This window comes from Orcinus orca, chromosome 14 (assembly GCF_937001465.1).
Source record: "Orcinus orca chromosome 14, mOrcOrc1.1, whole genome shotgun sequence".
Lineage (NCBI taxonomy): Eukaryota > Metazoa > Chordata > Mammalia > Artiodactyla > Delphinidae > Orcinus > Orcinus orca.
Window position 1 is genome coordinate 62805122 of NC_064572.1, and position 27744 is coordinate 62832865.

The window sequence follows — 27744 nt, forward strand, 5'->3', positions numbered from 1 at the left end:
TCTCAGCTCAAGCTTAAGATCTCCGAAGATACAAGCCCTAGCCTTGTCCTGCCCAGCCCCCCTGCTAAAGGGCCTGCCTGTCTGGGCCTGTCAGGGCGCAGACGTGAATGGAGAGGAAGAGCCTCCCTCTCCACCCGCTCTCATCGGGGTTACTGCCGGTCACAGAGCTATTTACATTTACAACAGCCCAACAGCGCCTGATCAACCCGGAGCCAATCAGCAGCCCCCAAGCTTGTCTGACTCAGTCTGCGCCAATCAGGACGTGCTATCCTTATAGCCTCTCTCTCTTTGAATCACAGGACGACTGCCGCCCTTTTTGGGGAGGGGAGCCTGACTCAGAGCTCAGCCTCTGCTAGCCCTCAGTTTGCCATTCACTGAAATGGGGAAAATACTGAAATACCATTCACCTGGGAAGACATCTGCACTATAGAATTCTAGGAGAGTTTTACATAGGAATGGAGAACACTGTGCTTTCCTTCCCAACACAGAATCCAGTGCTTCTCTGCTGCGAAAAAATGTAGAGAGACTTTCTCCTCCCTCACTGCCAGCCCCTCCCTAACTCAGGATTATCAATATGGGCTCTTAATCCATGATTGACTTTGAGGCAGTGCGAGACCTTGCTGACCACGACAGGCCAGTAGGCAGAGCTAATTTTTATTCTCATCTGCAATAGAGCAAACACCTGTCATGTAAGAGGCAGCGAGCAAAGAATCAGCAAAACAGACTAAAGACTGGATAGTCACAGGGTAGAGCAGAAGCAGGAATGTGTTCAGAGCGGTCAGGGCTGAGGTAACAGGAGCCTGCAGGAGGAGTGGGTGAGTGCGAGCGCAACGTGGAGAGAAGCCTTGAAAGCCTGCCTGGAGAGTTCAGACTTGCTTTTGTGATCGCTAGGGAGCCGTCAGTTATTTTGAAGCGGGAGAGGAAACTAATCTCCGTCTTTCAGAAAAGTTAACTCTGATGTTTCAGAACGTTGACATAAGGAGCAGATCAAAGAAGGACGAGGTTATGGCTGGAAGATCAGTTAGGAGGTCATGAGACCAGAAAACTAGGATAGTAACCGTCAAATGGAAAGGAAGGGCACGGGTTGAGAGGTATTTTGGAGTCAAATCACTAGCACTTAATTGATTGGATATGTGAGATGAGCGGGGAGAGGAGTCAGAAATGACTTTGAGGTTTCACTCCTGTGTGACTAGAAGGGAAGCACCTGCACTAACTGAAATAGTTTTTTAAAAATAGAAGCAGGGCTTCCCTGGTGGCGCAGTGGTTAAGAGTCCGCCTGCCGATGCAGGGGACACGGGTTCGTGCCCCGGTGCGGGAAGATCCCACATGCCACGGAGCGGCTGGGCCCGTGAGCCATGGCCGCTGAGCCTGCGCGTCCGGAGCTCCGCAACGGGACAGGCCACAACGGTGAGAGGCCCGCATACCGCAAAAAAAAAAAAAAAAAAAAAAGAATCTTGGTGTTTAGAAGAGAGATAAAGATGAGATCCAAAAGGTTTATAGTGAAACTGAAACAGGAGGGAAGGGAGCAGGGCACAACCTTTGAAAGAATAACATACCCCCGAGGACATGACATAAATTGATTAAAACCAAATTGGTCCAAGATGTTGGACAAGTCGACTTCCACTAAACCTTGAGCCTCAGTATACACTCACTGTAACACATCAGCAAGCTAAATGACACACCCACAGGCGCCCTGACAGTTCCAAAGATCCATAAGGATCAAAAAGTGGGCAGTGGCGCAATTTCTGGAAATCCCCGTCCCTTCCCCCCCAAATAGTTGGAACACTCCTCTCACTCATTAGGCTATGAAATTACCCACCCCTATAAAAACTGACAACCCCAGTACCCTGGTGCCTTTCTCACCTTCTGAGATGGCCCACACTCTGTGGAGTGTGCTTCTCTCTAAATAAATCCACTCCTTACCTATCACTTTGTCTCTCACTGAATTCTTTCTGTGATGAGATATCAAGAACCTGAGCTTCCTTTAGTCCTGAAACCAGGTGTGTGATCTCAGTCGGAAGATTGTGGGCTTTGGCTGGGTTTGAGTCCCGGAACATGGGTTCAAGTCCCAATATGAGGTGCACGGTTTCAAAATTAGGGAGAAAATTGATCACCTGGGAAAGGATTACAGAGTAAGAAGATTCAGCAACAGAATCTTGGGATGTACCAACACTTAACTGTGTCCTCCTTAAAGAGGACACAGAGTTAGCAAATCTAGCAAAACCTAGACTAAGTATGAGATATGAAAAAAACAAGCAAACTAGACTAATATAAGACAAGTAACAAGTTAATTTCCAGGAAGAGGGAGCAGGATGTTGTAAAAAATAGATATCTGAAAAAAGGACATTGGTTAAATAAATTATGAAACATTCATTTAATGGACTGCTGTGCAGACATTAAGATTATCTTGTAAAACTATATTAATTACCATCAAAAGATGTTTAATACATCTTGTTAAGAGAAACATTCAGATTAAAAAATAGTATGTACAAAATTATTTTTAAAAATTACATATGTGACTGCAAAAGGGCACGAGGGAAAATGTAGTGTGAGGGAACTGTTCTATATCACTATTGGGGTGGTAGTTACACAGCTGTATACGATTACCAAAAATCCTCAACCCATAATGCCTTAAAAAAGGAGGGGTGGCTGTTGATGGTATCTACTTCATAGGGTTATTCTGGGAATTAAATGTCATAGTGCCTGGGACACAAGAAGGGCTCCATCAGTGGAGAAAGAAAGAGTAATGCTGAGGAAGGAAAAACTTTTTCCTCTTCCCTTTCTAGGTTCTTCTGTTTGTCTAAGAATTACATTGACATGAGACATATTAACAGGAGAAAATCAAATTTAATTGCATATGTATGGGGACCCCATAAGAAAAATGAGACACAAGGACAGCTGTTACAAGGTCTTGAGAGGGGTAAGCCACTCCTCACCATTCATCCAACCTCTGGAGATGCTGTGAGGAGGGTCCTGTATGGGGCATGGTAATGGATGAGATTACCTCTTAGGTTCCACCTAGTTTTAAGACTCTACGATTTTGAGTACATGAAAGCCCTTTCCAATGGTGACAGAGGTTAAATTTTGTAATTTTCAGTCTGTGGAATGGATGTCCACCTTGTCTCTTTGATGACTGTCTAGCTATATCCCATCTCTTCATGGTTTTGAGCACATCTATTTAAGCTATTTTTATGACCTGGACTAGATGAGCTTAAAATGATCATATCTGGTTGTTAACCACTAATTGCATTTCTAACTAGGGCTCTGGTAGAAATTTATGATGATGGTGATGATGTTCTATTGAAGTATGGTTGATTTACAATATTACATTAGTTTCAGAGGTACAGCATAGTGAGTCAGTATTTTTACAGATTATACTCCATTGAAAGTAATTATAGGGCTTCCTGGTGGCTCAGTGGTTGAGAGTCCACCTGCCAATGCAGGGGACACAGGTTCAAGCCCTGGTCCGGGAAGATCCCTCATGCCACAGAGCAACTAAGCCCATGTGCCACAACTACTGAAGCCTGCACGCCTACAGCCCATGCTCCACAACAAAAGAAGACACCTCAATGAGAAGCCTGCGCACCACAATGAAGAGTAGCCCCTGCTCGCTGCAACTAGAAAAAGCCTGTGTGGAGCAGCGAAGTCCCAACACAGCCAAAAATAAATAAAAATAAAATAAATCAATTTATTTAAAAAATTATTATAAGATAATGGCTGTAATTCCCTGTGCTACACAATATATCCTTGTTGTTTATCTATTTTATACACAGTAGTTGGTGTCTCTTAACCCCATACCTAATTTTCCACTCTCCTCTTCCCTTTCCCCTTTGCTAACCACTAGTCTGTTTTCTATACCTGTGAGTCTGTTTCTAATAATTCATTAGTACTATTTTTTAGATTACACATAAGTGATATCATACAGTGTTTGTATTTCTCTGTCTGACTTATTTCACTAAGCATAATATTCTCTAGGTCCATCCATGTTACTGCAAATGGCAGAATTTCATTCTTTTTTATGTCTGAGTAATATTCCTTTGTATATATATGCTATATCTTCTTTGTCCATTATCCGTTGATGGGCATTTTGATTGCTTCCATATCTTGGCTATTGTAAATAGTGCTGCTACAAACATTCGGTGCATGTATTTAATTATTTGGTTTTAATATGAGTGCACATTATACTTTATATCTGTATCACTCATTTTGGCATTCTGTGATATAATGGAGAAGCTATTAGATGGGGAGTCAATAGGCCCTAGTTTCAAGAAGTGGTCCACTCCTTACTAGATGCATGACTTTGGGAGAGGCATTAAATGAGAGGTTTTCAACATGTGATCCATAAACCCCTGAAGATCCCCCAAGCTTTCAAGGTAACTTTGAGACCAAAATGAGTTTCATAATAATATTAAGCCTTTGTTTGCCTTTTTTCACCATCATGTTGACATTTGTACCGAAGTAATGGTGGGTAAACTCTTTGCACCTTGACAGAAAACAAGGCAGTAGTACCAAACTGTACTAGTGGTCATTTGTATTTGTATTTCTCACTGCCGTACACTTGGAGGGAGTTCAGTTTCACTTAAAAGTGTTCTTGATTAGGAAATAAAAATTATTAATTATATTAAAAGCTTGACCATTGAGAACACATCTTTTAAAAATGCTGTGTCAAAAATAGGAAGTATGCGTAAAGCACTTCTGTTGCATATCACAAAATGATGAATGTCTTAAAAACAGAAAGTTAGACAAAATGAGATGGCAGAGAAACATGTTCCAGACAAAGGAACAAGATAAAACCCCAGGAAAACAACTACATGAAGTGGAGATAGGCAACCTTCTAGAAAGAGAGTTCAGAATAATGATAGTGAAGATTATCCAGGACCTTGGAAAAAGAATGGAGGCAAAGATTGAGAAGATGCAAGAAGTGTTTAACAAAGACCTAGAAGAATTAAAGAACAAACATCTAGAAGAATTAAAGAACAAACAAACAGAGATGAACAACAGAATAACTGAAATGAAAAATACACTAGAAGGAATCAATAGCAGAATAACTGAGGCAGAAGAATGGATAAGTAACCTGGAAGACAGAATGGTGGAACTCACTGCCACAGAACAGAATGAAGAAAAAAGAATGAAAAGAAATGAAGATAGCCTAAGAGACCTCTGGGACAACATTAAACACAACAACATTCGTATTATAGGGGTCCCAGAAGGAGAAGAGAGAGAGAAAGGACCCGAGAAAATATTTGAAGAGATTATAGTTGAAAACCTCCCTAACATGGGAAAGGAAACAGTCACCCAAGTACAGGAAGCAAAAAGAGTCCCAGCCAGGATAAACCCAAGGAGAAACAGGCCAAAACACATAGTAATCAAATTGCAAAAATTAAAGACAAAGAAAAATTATTAAAAGCAACAAGGGAAAAATGACAAATAACATACAAGGGAGCTCCCATAAGGTTAACAGCTGATTTCTCAGCAGAAACTCTACAAGACAGAAGGGAGTGGCATGATATACTTAAAGTGATGAAAGGGAAGAACCTACAACCAAGATTACTCGGCAAGGATCTCATTCAGATTCAACGGAAAAATCAAAAGCTTTACAGACAAGCAAAAGCTAAGAGAATTCAGCACCACCAAACCAGCTCTACCACAAATGCTAAAGGAACTTCTCTAAGTGGGAAACACAAGAGAAGAAAAGGATCTACAAAAACAAACCCATAACAATTAAGAAAATGGTAATAGGAACATACATATCGATAATTACCTTAAATGTGAATGGATTAAATGCTCTAGCCAAAAGACACAGGCTTGCTGAATGGATACAAAAACAAGACCCATGTATATGCTGTCTACAAGAGACCCACTTCAGACCTAGGACACATACAGACTGAAAGTGAGGAGATGGAAAAAGATATTCCATGCAAATGGAAATCAAAAGAAAGCTGGAGTAGCAATACACATATCAGATAAAGTAGACTTTAAAAATAAAGAATGTTACAAGAGATAAGGAAGGACACTAAATAATGATTAAGGGATCAATCCGAAAAGAAGTTTTAACAATTATAAATATATATGCATCCAACACAGGAGCACCTCAATACATAAGGCAAATGCTAACAGCTATAAAAGAGGAAATTGGACCGCAGGCAAGGGGTGGGGGCTGCTGGGGTAAGGAGGAGGGAAGGAGGTAACCAACCAACCAACCAAGTCGCCTCCACCCCCCACCCCCACCCACCCCTGACCTGGTTTACGGCTCCACCCTCAGGCTCCAGTGCAGCTGCTGATTGGCTGCTGAAGGCTTGGTCCCATCCCAGTGACCCCAAAGTGCTGGAGGGAGGGTGCAGGGGTGGTCCAGTGCAAAGTGCATCCCAAAAGCCCCCTGCCTGGATTCCCCGCGGCTGGCACATCAGACCGTGAATGACCCAGGACCTTGCTGCCCCAAGACCTCCCATGTCCCCCTGTATCTGGGAGACTCCAGCCCGGAACGCAGCAGCCCCCTGCTCCCAAGCCCTCAGACGGGACTGCCCCCCAACCCGAGCCCAGACTTCCTCCCTGCACCCCTGCCCTGAGGCTGCCCGTAAGCCAGGACTGCCACCTCCAGTCTGCTCAGCAGTCTGGATGCTCGCAGGGCTGGGGCCGTGAGGCATCATGAAGGATCAAGGACACCTGTGTCCGGCCCTGCCTGGGCTGTTTCTTCAATCGAGAAGTTGGTGAGTGTGGAGGAGGAGGCTGAAAGAAGTAAGAGACGCAGCAGCTGAGAAGACAGGTTTGAGGTGGCTAGGGGAAGCGAGAGAGCAGAAACGGGGCTACCCACCCACCAGAGAAGCAGCAGAGAGCCTCTGACCAGTATCCTACATAAAGAGAATCTGTTAGATTGAAGTTTAAGCATCTAATTCATGTGATGACATTTCTGCTGCTGTATTTTGTTGCTGCCTCTGAAAATGCACTAAAGGCTAAGAAAGAGCTCACTGACACCGGAATCTGGACACTCCTACTGGAGTTCAAGGCTGAGGTCGACCAGCTCAATGATAAAGGTACAAGGCCACTTCAGCTCACCATTACCCAAGAGATGTCAAGCTGTGTGAAAATACTCCTGGACCACAATGCCAACATCAACATTCAGAAGGGTTTCCTGTTGCGATATGCTGTGATAAAAAGCAATCACTCTTATTGCCGTATGTTCCTTCAGAGAGGAGCAGACACAAACTTGGGTTGCTTAGAAGATGGACAGACTCCTTTACGTTTGTCTGCCCTTAGGGATGATGTGCTTTGTGCATGGATGTTATATAATTATGGAGCAGACACAAACACAAGGAACTATGAAGGACAGACCCCACTGGCTGTTTCAATAAGCATTTCTGGAAGTAATCAACCGTGTTTGCATTTCTTACAAGAAGTCACAGGTACGTAATTTAATTATTACTATTATTACATTAAAAACAATGTTTGCATCTTCAAAAAAACAAAAAATAACAAACAACAAAAAGGAGGAAATCAACAGTAACACAGTAATAGTGGGGGACTTACACCTCACTTACACCAACGGACAGATCATCCAGACAGAAAATTAATAAGGAAAACACAAGCTTTAAATGACACAATAGACCAGATAGATTTAATTGATATTTATAGGACATTCCATCCAAAAACAGCAGATTACACTTTCTTTTCAAGTGCACGTGGAATATTCTCCAGGATAGAAAACATCTTGGGTCACAAATCAAGCCTCGGAAAATTTAAGAAAAATTGAAATCATATCAAGCATATTTTCTGACAACAACACTACGAGATTAGCAATAAATTACAGGGAAAAAAATGTAAAAAACACAAACACATGGAGGCTAAACAATACATTACTAAATAACCAAGAGATCACTGGAGAAATCAAAGAGGAAATCAGGGCTTCCCTGGTGGTGCAGTGGTTGAGAGTACGCCTCCTGATGCAGGGGACACGGGTTTGTGCCCCGGTCCGGGAAAATCCCACATGCCGCGGAGCAGCTGGGCCTGTGAGCCACGGCCGCTGAGCCTGCGTGTCCGGAGCCTGGGCTCCGCAACGGGAGAGGCCACAACAGTGAGAGGCCCACATACCGCAAAAAAAAAAAAAAAAAAAAGAGGAAATCAAAAAATACCTAGAGACAAATGACAATGAAACCATGATGATCCAAAACCTGTGGGATGCAGCAAAAGCAGTTCTAAGAGGGAAGTTTATAACAATAGCATCCTACCTCAAGAAACAAGAAACATCTCAAATAAACAATCTAAATTTATACCTAAAGAAACTAGAGAAAGAAAAACAAACAAAACTCAAAGTTAGTAGAAGGAAAGAAATCATAAAGACGAGAGCAGAAATAAATGAAATAGAAACAAAGGAAACAATAGCAAAGATCAATAAAACTAAAAGCTGATTCTCTAAGAAGAAAAACAAAATTGATAAAACTTTAGCCAGACTCATCAAGAAAAAGAGGGAGAGAACTCAAATCAATAAAATTAGAAATGAAAAAGGAGAAGTTACAATGGACACTGCAGAAATACAAAGCATCACAAGAGACTACTAAAAGCAACTCTATACCAATAAAATGGACAACCTGGAAGAAAGGGACAAATTCTTAGCTATAACCTTCCAAGATTGAACCAGGAAGAAATAGAAAATATGAACAGACCAATCACAAGTAATGAAATTGAAACTGTGATTAAAAATCTTCCAACAAACAAAAGTCCAGGACCAGATGGCTTCACAGGTGAATTCTATCAAATATTTAGAGAAGAGCTAACACCCATCCTTCTCAAACTCTTCCAAAAAATTGTGGAGGAAGGAACACTCCCAAATTCATTCTATGAGGCCACCATCACCCTGATACCAAAACCTGACAAAGATACTCCAAAAAAAGAAAATTACAGACCAATATCACTGATGAATATAGATGCAAAAATCCTCAACAAAATACTAGCAAACAGAATCCAACAACACATTAAAAGGAGCATACACCATGATCAAGTGGGATTCATCCCAGGGATGCAAGGATTCTTCAATATATGCAAGTCAATCAATGTGATACACCATATTAACAAATCGAAGAATAAAAACCATATGATCATCGCAATAGATGCAGAAAAAGCTTTTGACAAAATTCAACACCCATTTATGATAAAAACTCTCCAGAAAGTGGGCAGAGAGGCAACCTACCTCAACATAATAAAGGCCATATATGACAAACCCACAGCAAACATCATTCTCAATGGTGAAAACTTGAAAGCATTTCCTCTAAGATCAGGAACAAGACAAGGATGTCCACTCTCACCGTTATTATTCAGCATAGTTTTGGAAGTCCTAGCCTTGGCAATCAGAGAAGAAAAAGAAATAAAAGGAATACAAATTGGAAAAGAAGAAGTAAAACTGTCACTGTTTGCAGATGACATGATACTATACATAGAGAATCCTAAAGATGCCACCAGAAAACTACTAGAGCTAATCAATGAATTTGGTAAAGTTGCAGGATACAAAATTAATGCACAGAAAGCTCTTGCATTCCTATACACTAATGATGAAAAATCTGAAAGAGAAATTAAGGAAACACTCCCATTTACCATTGCAACCAAAAGAATACAATACCTAGGAATAAACCTACCTAAGGAGACAAAAGACCTGTATATAGAAAACTATAAGACACTGATGAAAGAAATTAAAGATGATACCAACAGATGGAGAGATATACCATGTCTTGGATTGGAAGAATCAATATTATGAAAAGGACTATACCACCCAAAGCAATCTACGGATTCAATGCAATCCCTATCAAATTACCAATGGCATTTTTTATAGAACTAGAACAAATAACCTTAAAATTTGTATGGAAATACAAAGGACCCCGAATAGCCAAAGCAATCTTAAGGGGAAAAAATGGAACTGGAGGAATCAGACTCCCTGACTTCAGACTATAATACAAAGCTACAGTAACCAAGACAATATGGTACTGGCACAAAGACAGAAATACAGATCAATGGAAGAGGATAGAAAGCCCAGAGATAAACCCACGCACCTATGGTCAACTAATCTATGACAAAGGAGGCAAGGATATACACTGGAGAAGAGACAGTCTCTTCAATAAGTGGTGCTGGGAAAACTGGACAGGTACATGTAAAAGAATGAACTTAGAACACTCCCTAACACCATACACAAAAATAAACTCAAAATGTATTAAAGACCTAAATGTAAGGCCAGACACTATAAAACTCTTAAAGGAAAACATAGGAAGAACACTCTTTGACATAAATCATAGCAAGATCTTTTTTGACCCACCTCCTAGAGTAATGGAAATAAAAACAAAAATAAACAAATGGGACCTAATGAAACTTAAAAACTTTTGCACAGCAAAGGAAACTATATACAAGACGAAAAGACAACCCTCAGAATGGGAGAAAATACTTGCAAACAGATCAACGGACAAAGGATTAATCTCCAAAATATAAAAACAGCTCATGCAGCTCAATATTAAAAAAAAAAACGAAATAAAAAATGGGCAGAAGACCTAAATAGACATTTCTCCAAAGAAGACATACAGATGGCCAAGAAGCACATGAAAAGCTGCTCAACGTCACTCATTATTAGAGAAATGCAAATCAAAACTACAATGAGGGGCTTCCCTGGTGGCGCAGTGGTTGAGAGTCCGCCTGCCATTGCAGAGGACACGGGTTCGTGCCCCGGTCCGGGAAGATCCCACATGCCGCGGAGTGGCTGGGCCCGTGAGCCATGGCTGCTGGGCCTGCGCGTCCGGAGCCTGTGCTCCGCAACGGGAGAGGCCACAACAGTGAGAGGCCTGCGTACCACAAAAAAAAAAACCAAAAAAAACCCAAAAAAACAAAACTACAATGAGGTATCACCTCACACTGGTTAGAATGGGCATCATCAGAAAATCTACAAACAACAAATGCTGGAGAGGGTGTGGTGAAAAGGGAACCCTCGTGCACTGTTGGTGGGAATGTAAATTGACATAGCCAGTATGGAGAACAGTATGAAGGTTCCTTAAAAAACTAAAAATAGAATTACCATATGAACCAGCAATCCCACTACTGGGCATATACCCCAAGAAAACCATAATTCAAAAAGAGTCATGTACCACAATGTTCACTGCAGCACTATTTACAAAGTGTCTATCAACAGATGAATGGATAAAGAAGATGTGGTACATATATACAATGGAATATTACTCAGCCATATAATGAAATGAAATTGAGTTATCTGTAGTGAGGTGGATGGACCTAGAGTCTGTCATACAGAGTGAAGTAAGTCAGAAAGAGAAAAACAAAACTGTATGCTAACACATATATATGGAATCTTAAAAAAAAAATGGTTCTCATGAATTAGGGGCAGGACAGGAATAAAGATGCAGACGTAGAGAATGGACCTGAGGACACGGAGAGGGGGAAGGGTAAGCTGGGATGATGTGAGAGAGTAGCACTGACATATATACACTAACAAATGTAAAATAGATAGCTAGTGGGAAGCAGCTGCATAGCACAGGGAGATCAGTTCAGTGCTTTGTGACCACCTAGAGGGGTGGGATAGGGAGGGTGGGAGGGAGGCACAAGAGGGAGGGGGTATGGGGAAGTATGTATACATATAGCTGATTCACTTGTTTTTAAAAATATTTTTAAAATAAATTTATTTTATTTATTTCTTTTTGGTTGTGTTTGGTCTTCTTGCTGCGTTCAGGCTTTCTCTAGTTGTGGCGAGTGGGGGCTACTCTTCCTTGTGGTGCGCGGGCTCCTCATTGCAGTGGCTTCTCTTGTTGCAGAGCACGGGCTCTAGGTGCGCAGGCTCAGTAGTTGTGGCACGTGGGCTCAGTAGTTGTAGCTTGCGAGCTCTAGAGCGCAGGCTCAGTAGTTGTGGCACATGGGCTTAGTTGCTCTGTGGCATGTGGGATCTTCCCGGACCAGGGCTCAAACCTGTGTCCCCTGCATTGGCAAGCGGATTCATAACCACTGTGCCACCATGGAAGCCTAAGCTGATTCACTTTGTTATACAGCAGAAACTAACACAATATTGTAAAGCAATTATACTCCAATAAAAATGTTAAAAAAAAATGAATGTCAACATATGAAAAATCCTAAAACAAAAAATGAGAAAAAGACACATGCACCCCAGTGTTCATTGCAGCACTATTTACAATAGCCAGGTAATGGAAGCAACCTAAATGCCATTGACAGACGAATGGATAAAGAAGAGGTGATACATATATACATATATACATGGAATATTACTCAGCCATAAAAAGGATCGGTCATTTGCAGAGATGTGGATGGACCTAGAGACTGTCATACAGAGTGAAGTAAGTCAGAAAGAGAAAAGCAAATGTCGTATATAAACACATATATGTGGAATCTAGAAAAATGGTACAGATGAATTGGTTTGCAAGGCAGAAATAGAGACACAGTTGTAGGGAACAAACGTATGGACACCTAGGGGGAAAAGAGGGGGGAGTGGTGGTGGTGGTATGATGAATTGAGAGATTGGAACTGACATATATACACTAAAATGTATAAAACAGATAACTCATAAGAACCTGCTGTATAAAAAAAATTAAATTAAATTTTAAAAAGGCTATTAAAATACTTTACTTTTTTCCAACTATATCTGTATGAGATTAGAACTTTCTTCATATACCTCAGCCAAACAACCAATATGAGAATCCAGCTATCGTCTATTAAGTCAGACATTAAAGAGATTGATAAAAATGTAAAACAATAACTCTACTCTCACTAGGTATTTTCTTTGTTTTGGAAAATTTTCTTTTTTTTTTTTGGCTGCGTTGGGTCTTCGTTGCTGCCCATGGTCTATCTCTACTTGCAGCGAGAGGGGGCTACTCTTCATTGTGGTGCGCTGGCTTCTCATTGCGGTGGCTTCTCTTGTTGCGGAGCACGGACTCAAGGTGTGCGGGCTTCAGCAGCTGTGGCACATGGGCTCTAGAGCGCAGGCTCAGTAGTTGTGATGCACGGGCTTAGTTGCTCCGTGGCATGTGGGATCTTCCCAGACCCGGGCTTGAACCTGTGTCCCCTGCATTGGCAGGCAGATTCTTAACCACTGCATCACCAGGGAAGTCTGGAAAATTGTTATTTTTTTCATAAAAATTTGTTATGTTATTTGTTTATGTTAACATGTAATAGGTTACTATATTATAGGTTATTAATAGGTTATGTGGATTTACTATGTAAAATCCAAATAAACAAATACTCTTCTGGGTCCTCAATTTTTTTAATAAAAGCTTTATTGAGGTATAATTCACATATCATAATATTCACCCATTTAAAGTACATAGTTCAATGGTTTTTAGTATATTCACATAGTTGTGCAACCATCATCACAATCAATTTTCGAAAATTTGCATTGCCCCAAAAAGAACCCCCTACCTGCTAAGAGGTACAAACTACTATGTATAAAACGAATAAGCTACAAGAATATACTGTACAACACAGGGAATATAGACAATATTTCATAATAACAACAAATGGAGTGAAATCTACAAAAGTTTTGAAGCACTATGTTGTGCTAATATAATATTGAAAATCAACTATACCTCAAAAAAAAAGTGACTACTCACTAGTAGTCATTCCTCATATCCCCCCGTGACCAGCACCCCTCCACCCACCCAACACTAGTCCTAGGCAACCACTCTCTATTTTACTTTCTATCTCTAGAGATTTTCCTATTTTGGATATTTCATATAAACAGAATCATACAATATGCAGTCGTTTGTGACAGGCTTCTTTCATTTGACATAATGTTTTCAAGCTTCATTCATGTTGTAGCATATATCAGTACTTCAATTTTTTATTGCTGAATAATATTCTATTAGATAGATATATCACATTTTTGTTTATCCATTCATCAGTTGATGGATATTTGGGTTGTTTCTAGTTTTTCAGTTATCATGAATAACACTGCTATGAATATTCATGTATAAGTTTCTATGTGCACATATGTTTCCAATTCTCTTGGATGTATATCTAGGAGAATTGTCGGGTCACATGGTAAATCTACGTTTAATCTTCAAGAAACTGCCAAACAGTTTTGCAAAGCAGCCGCACCGTTCTACATTCCCAGCAGCAGTGTACGAGGGTTCCGATTTCTCTGCATCCAGCACTTTGTTATCTGCCTCTTTCATTAGAGCAATTCTAGTGAGCGTGAAGTATCTCAGTATGATTTTGATTAGCATTTTCCTAATCTAATGATGCTGACTATCTTTTCATGTGCTTATTGGCCATTTGCACATCTCCTTCAGAGAAATGTCTATTTAAATCCTTTGCCCATTTAAAAACTGGATTATTATTACTTTTAATTGTTGAATTATAACAGTTTTTATATATTCTGGATAGTAGTCCCTCATCAGATACATAATTTGCAAATATAGTAATCCCTCAGTAACTGCAGGTTTCATATCTGCAGGTTCTGCATCTGTGGATTCAACCAACTGACTGTGGTTGGCCGACTACATATTTATTGAGGAAAAAAAAATCCGTGTAAAAGTGGACCCTTGCAATTCAAACCTATGTTGTTCAGGGGTCAACTGTATTTCTCTCATTCTGTGGGTTGTCTTTTCACTTTCTTGAGAGTATCTTTAAAATTTTAATGAAATCCAATTAATTTTTTTCTTTTGTTGCTTCTGCTTTTGATGTCATATCTAAGAAATCACTGCCTGATCCAAGGTCACAAAGATTTACACTGTTTTCTTTTAAGAGTTTTACAGTTCTCTTACATTTAGGTCTTTGATCCATTTTGGTTTAATCTCTGAATATGCTCTGAAGTATTGGGTTGGACAAAAATGTCGTTCGGGTTTTTCATTAACATCTCACACCAAAACTCGAACGACTTTTTGGCCAACCCAATACCTTGATAATTTTAAAAGTGTAAAGGGGTCCTGAGAGCAAAATGTTTGAGCATCAGCGATTTACTTCATTGAGCCTCAATTTCTTATCTTTAAAATGGTGACTGTATTTGACTTACCACCTCACAGGGCAGCCATAAGTCAAAAAATGATTGAACATGATAAATTAAAGCATTATTCAAATGTAAGTTATCATTACTGCTATAATTTCCTAAGTATATGTTGTCTGTCAACCTGCTAAAAGATTGTTACTTTCTTCCTCTCATTCTCTATCACAGCACTTTCCTCATACTAGACACCTAGTAGATCCTCAATAAATATTTATTGGTGAATTGATTAATATAACGTAAACAATCCTGCCTATGCTCTCAGGGAGGTAGAAAGAGAAACAGTTACTGTTTTGGCAGTCACCCCCAGCCGCTTTCTGCTGTCAACTCGCTAAACTTGTTATTAGTCAAGACTCGTAGCATTTTTGACATGAACTGTTAAGCTAAATCTTGCACATGCTGTTTGTGAAGTTAATATTTTGAACATAAGCATGGTAAATTTCATTTATTTATTAATCTTAACTTTGCAACCTATTGAGAGTTTTCTGAATCCCCAATTCATTCTTCATCTCTTCTAGCTTTGTTTAATTGAAAACAGGATAAGTATGCCTTCTCTAACATGGATAAGAGGGTTGTCTAGGTCAGAGCCAAGGACAGCATGAAATGTTTTGTTTTGTTTTGTTTTGAGCTAATCTAAAATGAGACATTCGTCTCCCCGGAGTACCACGCAATGAACAGATTAGCTCACCTGATCTACCAGGGTCACTTAACTGTGTCCTCCAAACAGTTCTGTTATTTATGTCACAGACCAGCCTTAGAATCAGAGCCAGTAGAATAGCCAGTGAAAAAGAAAGAAAAAATATTCTAGAATTTGGTAAGTTAAGGGTAATGTTCTCTACAAAAAGTAACCATAGCTAATAGTATACCTCTGCCCTTTATCACTGGTGAAGGCAACACAATGAGGTGAAAGGGTAGCAGAAATAGTCTGTTACACAAATGTTAATGACTGGGCAAGTGTGAGTATCTACCAAAAGCAGATGGACCCTGAGGCCATCCCTGTCTCTAAAGAAGGAGAATCTAAAGAAAGAAGGAGTAGAAGGTGCATTTAGAATCGAGGGTTTTGGAATCAAGATAGTCAGTGAAACATAAGGAAGAGGAAAACATTAGGAGAGGCCATCTGAGTTTTGATATTTGTAACTTCACTTCAGTAGAAAGCCTTTAAACTGTCTAGGGAGAAGTTATCTGATAATGGACTAAAGATGACCCAGGGCTCCTGACAAGATCCTGGCAGGGCAGATCCCAGACTCAACCAGTGTCTGCCTTTCTTCTTAGTACCTGGTTTGTTGAGGCCGTGGTGGTGTTGGGGAGAGGCTGGGGAGATATGAGATAAGACAGTGCTGTGGTAATAGATTGGAGGGGTGGGGAATGTCCCAATGGGCTCTTTTCACTTGAAAAGTCTCTTGCAGTTTCTTTGAATTTTGTTTTTATTTTATACCTAAGTTATACACGTACATAGTTTAAAGAGTCAAATAGTTTTATAAGGCCTGTTTTGAAAATAACAGTAGGCCATCCACCTCTCACCATTTTCTGCTCCTCAGAGGTAACCATTTTCAACTCTTTATAGAGACTCTTTTGGCATTTACCCCTGTATCTCTAAATGACATGCTTATGTGGCTACCTGTTGATTTTTAGATTTCGTATTCGTTATTTATTGACTTCCCTCCATGGAAGATGAGAATCTCACTTTCTTGATCATCACCACCACCACCACGTTCTGACTTATTCACATAGGTGTGAGTAGGTTTCACTTTCCCTGTCCTCCCCAAACAGCTGTGTTGTAATTTTTGGTTATTTCAATATTCAGAGTTTATATTGCTATGACTTCGTAAATATTGCTCACACATTAGCCATGTCATATATCCATGATTTCTTTCTTACACAACTTTTTGTTTTCTCTGGACATAATGATTATCTTTTTTTCACTTAGTTTTCTATGTATTCAATCATTAATTCAACCTAACCTCCCCACCAATCGTCTATATCTCTTCTCAATGCATTTGGTCATATTAGGTATTCTATCAATTTCTTCTTCTTGAAGAAATCTCCCCTGGAGCCACTTGCTCCACTTGCTCTCACTTGCTCCAACCTGGACTGGCTGCTCTCTAAGTTGCTGCAGAGCTCTTGTCCTGGGGATTCTCTTCAGCATTGTTCTAGAAATTCCCTTTTCTTCTCTCCTAGGTTCGACTCCCTGCTCCTGGATCCTCTGTGTTCCTCTTCCTTAGCTTCTCCTTATTCTGAAGAACTCCATTCTCTGTCAGTCTCATGAAAAAGAGTGTTCTTAAGATAGTCTCTTTGTCCTCACCAAGGGGGGAAGTGGCGGGGGGTGGTGGTGGTGGTGTGATGAATTGGGAGATTGGGATTGACATATATACACTAATATGTATGAAACAGATAACTAATAAGAACTTGCTGTATAAAAAAATAAAATTCAAAAATTCAAAAAAAAAAGATAGTCTCTTTGTCCTCAGTTTTCCAAAATTTCATGATATGAAATCGGTATGGATCTGTTTTCATCCAGCATTAAGGACATTTGGTGGACTCTTTCAATCTAGAAATGTCATTCCATTCTGACAAACTTTTTTGGATTAATTATTCCTCCCCATCCATTTTCTTTATTCTTTCTCTCACTATAGAATCTCCAGAATTGATCCTCTATTTTAAAAAAATTTCTCTTTTATTTTACATGTCTTTTTCTTTTGCTTGATTTTCTAGGAGTTTTCTTCAACTGCACCCTACAACCTTCTATTGTTTTTTTTTTTTTTTTTTTTTACGGTACACGGGCCTCTCACTGTTGTGGCCTCTCCCGTTGCAGAGCACAGGCTCCGGACGCACAGGCTCAGCGGCCATGGCTCACGGGCCCAGCCGCTCCGCGGCATGTGGGATCTTCCCGGACCGGGGCACGAACCCGCGTCCCCTGCATCGGCAGGCGGACTCTCAACCACTGCGCCACCAGGGAAGCCCCGATTGTTTTTAAGATCTGCTATCATACTTTAATTTCCAAAAGTTCTTTTGGAATTTTCCTTTTTATTGCCTCTTGTCTTGTTCCATGGATGCAATATTTTCTCTTATTCCTTTGAGAATATTGATAGTTTGAGGAAATATTTTCCTTCTCCTTGAACAGTCTCTTGTCCTCCAATTTTTTTCTTTTTCCTGTTATTTGTTAGGGCAGATATGTTTCCACAGATAACTGATGATCCTTAGCTATCTGTTCATGTATGGTAGTAGGGCACCAAAAAGCCAATCAGAGTCTCTAAGCATGCGTTGAGCACATTCAATGATGGAAGCAGAGCCCTGTGTTCCCGAATGGATTATTTCTTTGAGTCATTTGCAATATCATAGGTTTTTCCTTTTAGGCTGTCAAGAGTCTGCAAAGAAGCTTCCTTCAATCTCCTGCCTGAATAGTTCAGCCTGGCTGCCAGCGTTTAGAAGCTGAAAGAGGAAAGGGACTGAGGAGTCTGACCTTCAGAATGTAAATATTCTACTGAGCTCCCATTTTTTGGTATAATACTGTGTAGTTTCTGTCTCCTGGATGGACCCAGACTGACATAATAACTCTGCCTTTAACTGAATCTGGTGTTTCCCAGTCAAGAGACCCCTGATTTTACCCTGTCCAATGAATGAACCTCCAGTGTTATGTCTCGAGTTGGGGGGATCTCCTCACAACAGAACAACTATCCTGTTCTCAGCCATAATTTCACCCCTCCACCACACACACACACACACACACACACACACACACACACACACACACTTGCAGAGGAAGCTGGTACCAGCAAATCTGGAACCTTTGTGGCTTCTCTTCAGTGTAAATCACATTGCTTCTTGGCTATCCCCACTGCCGGCTTAAGCTTTAGCTTTCCAGGTTCTACTAAGACAATCATCATTCATTCATCTGTTTTCCAGCTTCCAAAGTCTTATTGTTGTCTCGTCCCCCATTCTTTTTGTCCTTGTGGGATTATGCCTCTTTAAAAAAATCTCTTTACCATTCTTTTACTAGGGTTTAGGGAGAGAGCAAATGCATGTGTTCAAAATGTCTTCCTTATCTTGAAACTTTCCTGTAGTCTCTCAGAACCTGTTTATCCCACACACATTCATGGAGTGCCTCATATGTGTTAGGTACCCTCTAAGCACTTGGGATACATCAGTGAACAAAACAGAATATCCTTGCACTTACGGAATTTACATTTGTGTGTGTGCGTGTGTGTGTGTGTGTGTGTTTGTGTGTGTCCGTAGGGAGAGATAATAAAAAATAAACCTAAATACATAGATTATATAATAGGTATTATATAGGTAAGGTAGAAAGTATGGCAGGAGGGGAGGGTATGCAGAAAAGGGAACCCTCCTACACTGTTGGTGGGAATGTAAACTGGTACAGCCACTATGGAAAACAGTATGGAGGGTCCTTAAGAAACTAAAAATAGAGTTACTATATGATCCAGCAATCCCTGGGTATATATCCGGAAAAGACAAAAACTCTAATTCAAAAAGATACATGCTCCCCAATGTTCATAAGAGCACTATTTGCAGTAGCCAAGACATGGAAGCAACCTAAGTGTCCATTGACAGATGAATGGATAAAGAAGATGTGGTATATACATACAATGGACTATTACTCAGCCATAAAAAAGAATGAAATAATGCCATTTGCAGCAACATGGATGGCCCTAGAGATTATCATACTTAAGTGAAGTAAGTCAGGCAGAGAAAGACAAATATATGATATAACATATATAGGAATCTAAAAAAATGATACAAATGAACTTATTTACAAAGCAAAAGCAGACTCACAGACATAGAAAACAAACTTATGGTTACCAAAGGGGAAACGGGAAGAGGGATAAATTAGGAGAATGGGATTAACAGATATACACTACTATATATAAAATAGATAAACAACCAGGACCTACTGTATAGCACAGGGAACTATATTCAACATCTTGTAATAACCTATAATGGAAAAAAATTTGAAAAAGAGGATATATATAATATATCCTCTTTTTCAAATATATATATATATCTGAATCACTTTGCTGTACACCTGAACTAACACAATATTGTAAATCAACTATACTTCAATTTAAAAGTGCAGCAGGAAATGGAGAATCAGAAGTAATGGGCAGGGGGGTAGACTGCAGTATTTAATAGAATGACCAAGGTAGGTGTTATTGAGAAAGTAAAATTTGAGCAAAGACTTGAAGGAACTGGAATCATAAATATATATATTCCTCATAGGATGGGTTTCTACATATTTTCCACAAGTTTTAGCTTCTATTTATCCTTAGCTTGAAGGGAGACCAATGTCTTCTCTTTATTTTGCACCCTCACTTCACCTGGCATTTAACTCTACAGAGAACCTGACCTAACTAGCTGCCTATATGTCTGGAGAGATATTTGAACTTAGGGGCTGACTTGTCATATTCTTTTGGGTAAGACACAATTCCCAAATTTCAATTTCTCCATTTGTATGTGGGAATAATGGTAAATCGCTGGACCTCATTTTCTTCCTGGAAGTTAGTGCCCATAAGCTTCTAAGGTTAGTAAAATAAAAGTACAGTAAAAATCATGTGATGATCATGATATCTTTGATGATAAAAGAATGACACAGCCCACATTTTCTTGGCAGGGAGAAAATATTGAACTTACGTTGGACTTCAGATTTACTCTGGAGTATATTGAGGTAAGCTGGTTTGACCCTACCATTCCCACTCACCCACCCACTCAAGGTCCAACCCACATTTTTGCAGGCTGGCTTCATGATCAATTGACCAAGCAATATTCTTTTAGCAAGGGTCACAATCAAAAGTACTAACTTTAAGTGAGCACTTATGTGCCCAGCACTATGCTGGTGCTTCACCTGTTGATACTCACAACAGCCTGATGAGACATAAGTTTCTAGCCCTAATTTCAAATAAGGAACCTGAATTGAAGAGTTTTTGAAATGTGAGCAAATTAAGAAGAAAATAAAAACCCATTTTATTTAGTAGGTATACCAGTATGTGTTCTCCAGAGAAAGAACCAACAGGATCTTTACCTACCCATCTACTGACCTATTGACTGATCAACAGATGGGTAGGTTTACTATAAGGAATTGCTTCACATGATGATGGAGGCTGAGAAACCAAAATCTGCAGAAGTCAGTATGTATGCAAGCTAGACACCCAGAAGTGCGGGTGGTAGAGCTCCAGTGTTTCATAAAACATTGTTAACTGTAACTCCAGGAGGTTGTCTCCTCAGGCTGTTATGAGTATCAACAGGTGAAACACCAGCATGATATTCACCCATGTTGATATATCTGTAGTTATTTATTATTATACATCAGCTATGACTCATATGAATATATATAACGTAGATATAATTATTATAGCTATTCATTACTCATTATTGATAAATCTGTAGTTATTCATCCATTCTCCTGCTGATGGACACTGAGTTTGTTTCCAACTTTTTGCTATGGATATTCTACATCTGTCTCCTTGTAAACATGAACAAGACTTACTCTAGAATTGGAATTTCTGGGTCACAAGATATGAGCATCTTTGACTTTATTAGATGTTAATAAACTCTTCCCCCAAATGGTTGTACCAATTTACAGTCTCACCAGCGGCATAGAAGAGTTTCCACTGTTCCATTTACCACCAACACTTGATAGTTTCAGACCTACTTTCCAACCTACTCTTAGAGCTTTAATTCTCACTGTTCTCCTTCATGAATCTTTGATTCCAGCCAAATTCCAGCACACGCTGATCCCTGAATGTATTGTGTAATGTATTTCCTTTCTCCCTCAATATTTATTGAGTAGATACACTGTCAGTAGATACACTATACCCTGCTATATGTTAGGAAAACAAACATGAAGAGACATGGTTCCTGTCCTAAAGCACTTTATAATTTCCTGGAGGGACAACACTTGCAAACAGCAATTAGAATATAATTGTTACAATGAAAGTCTACATAAATTACAGTATGCAATAAGGCAGAAGTAGCACACAAATCTACCTCCATTTGGGGCAGGGAAGGGAAGGGGAGTGGGGAGAGGGTCAGCAAAACCTTCACAGAGGAGGTACTCTGACCATGTTTTCACTCTGAAAGATCTTGTCCTATTCATGACCAGCTCCAAGGCCAACTCACCACAACATGTCCCAATCACCCCAGGAAAGTACTTTGCACTTTTCTTACAGCCTGCATTGCATTGTCTTATGCTGGATATTTGTGTATGTATACCTTACCTCCTCTACTAAATTATAAATTCATTTGTGGAAGGTGTTCCCCTCTTAGACATCTTTCTATCTCCCACCCAGTCTGGAAGAGTGCTGACATACACTGTAAATTCAGTAAATGTTGCTGAATGAAAGATTAAAACAAAGCAGTGGGGACTACATCATTTGGCTCTCAGATGCCTGAATTTTCAAACAGTTTAAGTAATTGCTAAATCAAACTGGTTTTTGCTATTATCAAAGTAAAAGGAAGAGTTTAAAAAATCCTTTTTAAAGTCAGCTGCCCTATTCCTTTGGTGCAAAAAACACGTTATGTAACATTATAAAATCTGGCCAATCAAAAGGGCTTTCTCTAGTCTTGTTTCTTGCTTCTTTAATAAACTTTATATTCTCATTTCAAAAGATCTTGCCAACATTAGTTCATTATCACTGTGCCCATCAGCAGAATGAAAAATATTTGCATATTTCTTTGGTATAGCAATGGGGAAATGAGGTCGAAGCAATTCAGGACTTGGAAGCTAGTGGCTTTTATACTCTCTGTATAATGTCTTCCTCTTTCTTTTCCAATCTGAGCTCCCACCCCATATTGAAAATGGGAGTTTGATTCTGTTCCAGGATTTTGTGAGAAACACATACTAGCTATTAACTAACAGACCTATATGAAAAAATTTTCATAGCTTTTTGTACATACCTATTTAATGACACAATCTATATAGAAGAAATCAGAAAGTTTCATAAACTTAGGTGAGAATATTTCCATATTGGCTTGTATATCCTTTGTGTTAAAAAGTAACCTGCAACCTTCCCAGATTTTAGGTTGGCAAAGAGATAGAGCAGATACCAAAGATATCCCATAGATTCTTTGCTGCCATCTCAGCTACACTGGTCACTTGGACATATCAATAGAAGCTGGGTTTGGAGTCAAAATCTACCAACAACAGGTTACCTTAGGGGCCCTTACAAAGAACTGCAATGGGAAATGATGATCTTTCATTAAGGAAGACAAGAGGTAAGTAACTCGCATATCATAGTGAGAATCCTTAGCTTTCCTTCATGAAGGAAATTCCATTTGCATCTAGCCTTAGGACCAACGTGGGAGATTCTAAGAAAAAAAGATTCTTTTCATGAAGACATTTGCAATAACAACTGTAATATTTTTATCTTCTTTAAACATTTCACAGAAAAAGCTATTTTGGCAGTGATTTAGTTACCACAGGAATCAGGAGGAAACACACAGGAATTCACTCATCTCACTCTGGTGATGGAGGACCAGTACACAAGATCTACAATACAGTAAGTTCCCTACATACAAACCTTCAAGTTGCAAACTTTCAAAGATGTGAACGTGGTGCCCCTGTATGCCAGCTGTTGTACTGTACTACTGTACTTTTCAAGGTACTGTACTGTAAGATTTAAAATGTTTTTGTGTTTGTTTTTTATGTATTATTTGTGTGAAAAGTATTATAAACCTATTACAGTACAGTACTATATAGCCGATTGTGTTAGTTGGGTAGCTAGGCTAAATTTGCTGGACGTATGAACAAATGGGACTTAATGAATGCGCTCTCGGAAGGAACCTGTTCATATGTGGGGGACTTACTGTATGTTTCCAAACTTCAAAGTGAGTATGAAACTTCCATCAGTTACTAGCCTTGTATGAAGAAAGTGGACCTCTTCACAACATTTTATTCAATAAGTGGCTTTATAAGGATGGTGAGTATCTCCAGCCAGTTGTAGGCTCTAACACTCAGTGATGCCGGCCAAGGGCAGAATGATGGCTTAGGGCAGGAATGAACAGGAGCTGCCCCTGCTTCTTCTGTCAGTAGTTCTTCCTTTCCATTTTGTGAGACATGCACTTCTCTGTCCCTGTCTAATATATTCATCCCACTCCACCCTCTGTCTGGGAAGAAATAGACTCCAGACCCTTCACAGCCCTGTTCTTGGTCTAGCACTGAAGGGCTTACCTTCAATTATCCTTGGATTTGGAAATCTATACTCCTTTCCCATCAGGCTGGTAATTTAGTGAGTGATTCAATAAAAGGAAAAGGTGTTGGTCAAGCTTTTTTGGATGCCAGTAAAAGGTATACGTTCCTATCTTTTGGATTCATCCAGCAAAGCTAATAAAATTTTTGAAATCCTGTATTTCTAATCCTGCGAGGTCAACTGACCTAATCCCAGATTAAGATAAATTCAACCTCAGACTGACCAGGCGATGCCAGAATTTTGACACTAACACTGAAAAGTGGAGTAGTTCTATTCAGCTGAACATTCCTACTCTCAAACTCTCAAAAAATTTAAAATTCTAGAATTTTAGAACTGGAAGGAACCTTTGTCCTTGTGACTACCCCTTAGTCTTGCTATCCATGAGTCTTGCCTCCAAAAATGTCCCTTTTATGTGAAGTGGGACTCTGGTGCAGCCAGAATTTTCTTCTGTTACCTCTTTGTAATCAGAGAAAACACAACTGGCTGAGATTGTTGTCAGTACGTGGGTGTGGCTGGAAAAAAAATACCCTCTGTGACCAATAGTTCTTTCATCACTGTACCCTGCTTTCATACTGTTTCTCATGAATAAAACATATTCACATGACATTTTGTACTTTTCTGTCCTTATTCAGTTTATGCAGATAGCCACTTCCTTTGGGCAGTAGGACAGAAGCCTCAGCTCTGTGTAGCTAGAGATGAAGAAACAGAGGCATGAAGAAGCTCCAGTATTTGCTGAAGAGCACATGATGGGACCCTCTTAGAAATGGGATGAGAAGTCCTGGACTCTGGGTCCATAAGCTGGTCTGCTTTCTTCCCAATGAAAAGCTTATTTACTTTCGGGACAAAAGAAATTCACAATAATTTTCTTTTTTGGGGAACAAATGTCTATGTGCCGTGTCTTCAAGAAGGAAGGAAGGAAAGGAGAGAGAGAATCAGAGTAGTTTCAAATTCAAATTTTTTACAAAACTACAAACTTGGGCCAGTTTGAAAATATGAGTGTTCAGTAAAGTGAACACGATGTCTTTGCTTGGGTAACAAGAACGAGGTAAACCATATGGAAGGTCACATACATAAAGCGCAGCTGGGTTCAATCTGAACGGAGTTAAGACAGGAACACGCTCATCCTGAGATGCTGGAGGGAGCTGGGGCTGGCCTGACAGGGTTGTGTCATCTCCTGTCACTGACCTTCGGGATCTCTAAAGTGGCTGCCTGGCACATGCTGGGTTTCCCATAGCTGAGTTACATCTGTGGCAACGTGGCTTATGAAACATTTAAAAGCAGTTTTAAATATTATGTGGAAAGGCACAGGCATGTCCGGAGGGCTTTAGAACCACACTTTCCTAATTTCTTTTTTTTTAATAGATATATTTATTTATTTTTGGCTGTGTTGGGTCTTCGTTGCTGCGCACGGGCTCTCTCTAGTTGCGGAGAGCAGGGGCTACTCTTCGTTGCGGTGCGCGGGCTTCTCATTGCAGTGGCTTCTCTTGTTGTGGAGCACGGGCTCTAGGAGCGTGGGCCTCAGTAGTTGTGGCATGTTGGCTCAATAGTTGTGGCTCACGGGCTCCAGAGCGCAGGCTCAGTAGTTGTGGTGCACAGGCCCAGTTGCTCCGCGGCATGTGGGATCTTCCCGGACCAGGGCTTAAACCTGTGTCCCCTGCACTGGCAGGCAGATTCTTAACCACTGTGCCACCAGTGAAGCCCAACACTTTCCTAATTTCTTTCTTTTCTTTTCTTTTCTTTGTAGTAGTAAGGGAGAAACAAAGGTTATCAGGAGGATTTTCAACAGGTTTGCCCCTAACATTTGCAGAGCTATGGCAAGAGAACAAAGGCCCACATACCGCGCTCAAATATTTAGAATTTATAAATGAAGCCAACAAACTGTTAAGTAAAAGAGGATAAAGAGGTCGTCTTTGCTTTTGCCTTGACACATATGCCTTCATGTTCTAGAAGGCTAGATTTGGATTTAGAATTCCCAAATGCCACAGAGTTCCACACCAAGAAGAGCCGGCTCCCAGCCCCCAGCCTCTACACACTTCCCCACACTTCCCCCGCTCTGGGAGGGTCCTCGCCCTCTTCCAGGATAACTCTCTAACTCCCACATTTCAGTTCCAGTCACATACCCTTCAAACAGCCACCCCTGGGGTCTGGCGACGTGTGCACAGGTGGTGCAGTCCACCCTTGGAGAGTAGACCCAGGGAAGAGGCCCACATGGGCTCCAGAAGCGGACTTGAGGCCACATGGGCAAGAAGTACTGGGGTTCCAAGTCCCCAGAGCCTAGTCTAGAAGGAGGTGAACACAGATTCAGGGTGGACACAGCCCTTTGGTCTCATGGATGCCCCCACCTATTGAAAGAAGATCAAAGGGGCCCCTAAAACCTGGGGCTTAGGATACAAGCTCCTCTCGCCTTGGTCCAAGTATACTAACTTTCAATATTTTTTCTTTTTTTTTACAGAGAACTATTGCCTTTATTTTTTTCCTTCCAGTTATATTGAGATGTAATTGACACATAGCACTGTGTACGTTTAAGGTGCACAGCATAATGATCTGACTTACATACATCACGAAATGATTACCACAATAAGTCTGGTGAACATCCATCATCTCATATAGATAAAAATTAAAGAAAAAGAAAAAATTTTTTCCTTGTGATGAGAATTCTTAGGATTTACTCTTAAAGACTTTCATATGTAACAAACAGCAATGTTAATTATATCAATCATGTTGTATACTATATCCCTAGTACTTATTTACCTTATTACTGGAAGTTTGTACCTTTTGACCACCTTCATCCAGTTCCCTCTCTCCTCCCCACCCCACCTCTGCTAACTACAAATCTGATCTCTTTTCCTATGAGTTTGTTTGTTTTTGAAGTATAACTGACCTATAACACTATATTAGTTCCTGGTGCACAACATAGTGATTTGATATTTCTATACATTACAACATGGTCACCACTTATTTATTTTTATTAAAGTAACACATGTACATAAAGCAGATGAAATGGTACAGACGAGTTTATAATGGGAAGTCAAATTTCCCTCCCTCTCTGAACCACTTGCAGCATTTTGCTCAATAACCCCAGATTATGTTTTCACCTCTATTATCAACTTTATTACCTTTTTTATATAAACAATCTTATTCCACTGAAGGGTTTTAAACAGGGAAGTGACATGCCGATGTGCATTTGTACGAGATCACTATGGATATGGAGTGGTGAATAGACCACAGGCACAAGGGTAGACACAGGAAATCTGTTAGCTATTTCAGTTCAAGGGAGAGCTATTGATGGCAGCACACTAGAGAAAAGGGGACAAACTGAAGAGATACTTAGGAGTTAGAACTGATAGGATAGAAAGATTGATAGGTGTAGGAAGGAGAAAGAGTCAAAGATGATTCCTTATCTTTTCCTTGGTAGTGCTTGTAACAATTATGATGAATTAGGTATCTGTGCAATTATTTATTTAATGTTTGCCTTCCCTACAGGATTATAAGCAACTCAAGGACAGGGACCAATCTTATCCAACACCTTATCCCTGTGTACATGTTCTAGCATAGTATGTGACA

General features: G+C 40.0%; 1 protein-coding gene across 1 annotated transcript in view; it reads right to left on the reverse strand.

Moving 5' to 3' along the window:
• Positions 1–27744, reverse strand: part of PKD2L1 (polycystin 2 like 1, transient receptor potential cation channel) — a 167992-nt gene that overhangs the window by 76734 nt on the left and 63514 nt on the right. The window contains exon 10 of the mRNA XM_049697126.1: positions 1924–2114. The gene's annotated coding sequence lies outside the window, so the exon portion shown is untranslated. The remainder of the gene's footprint in view (positions 1–1923; positions 2115–27744) is intronic.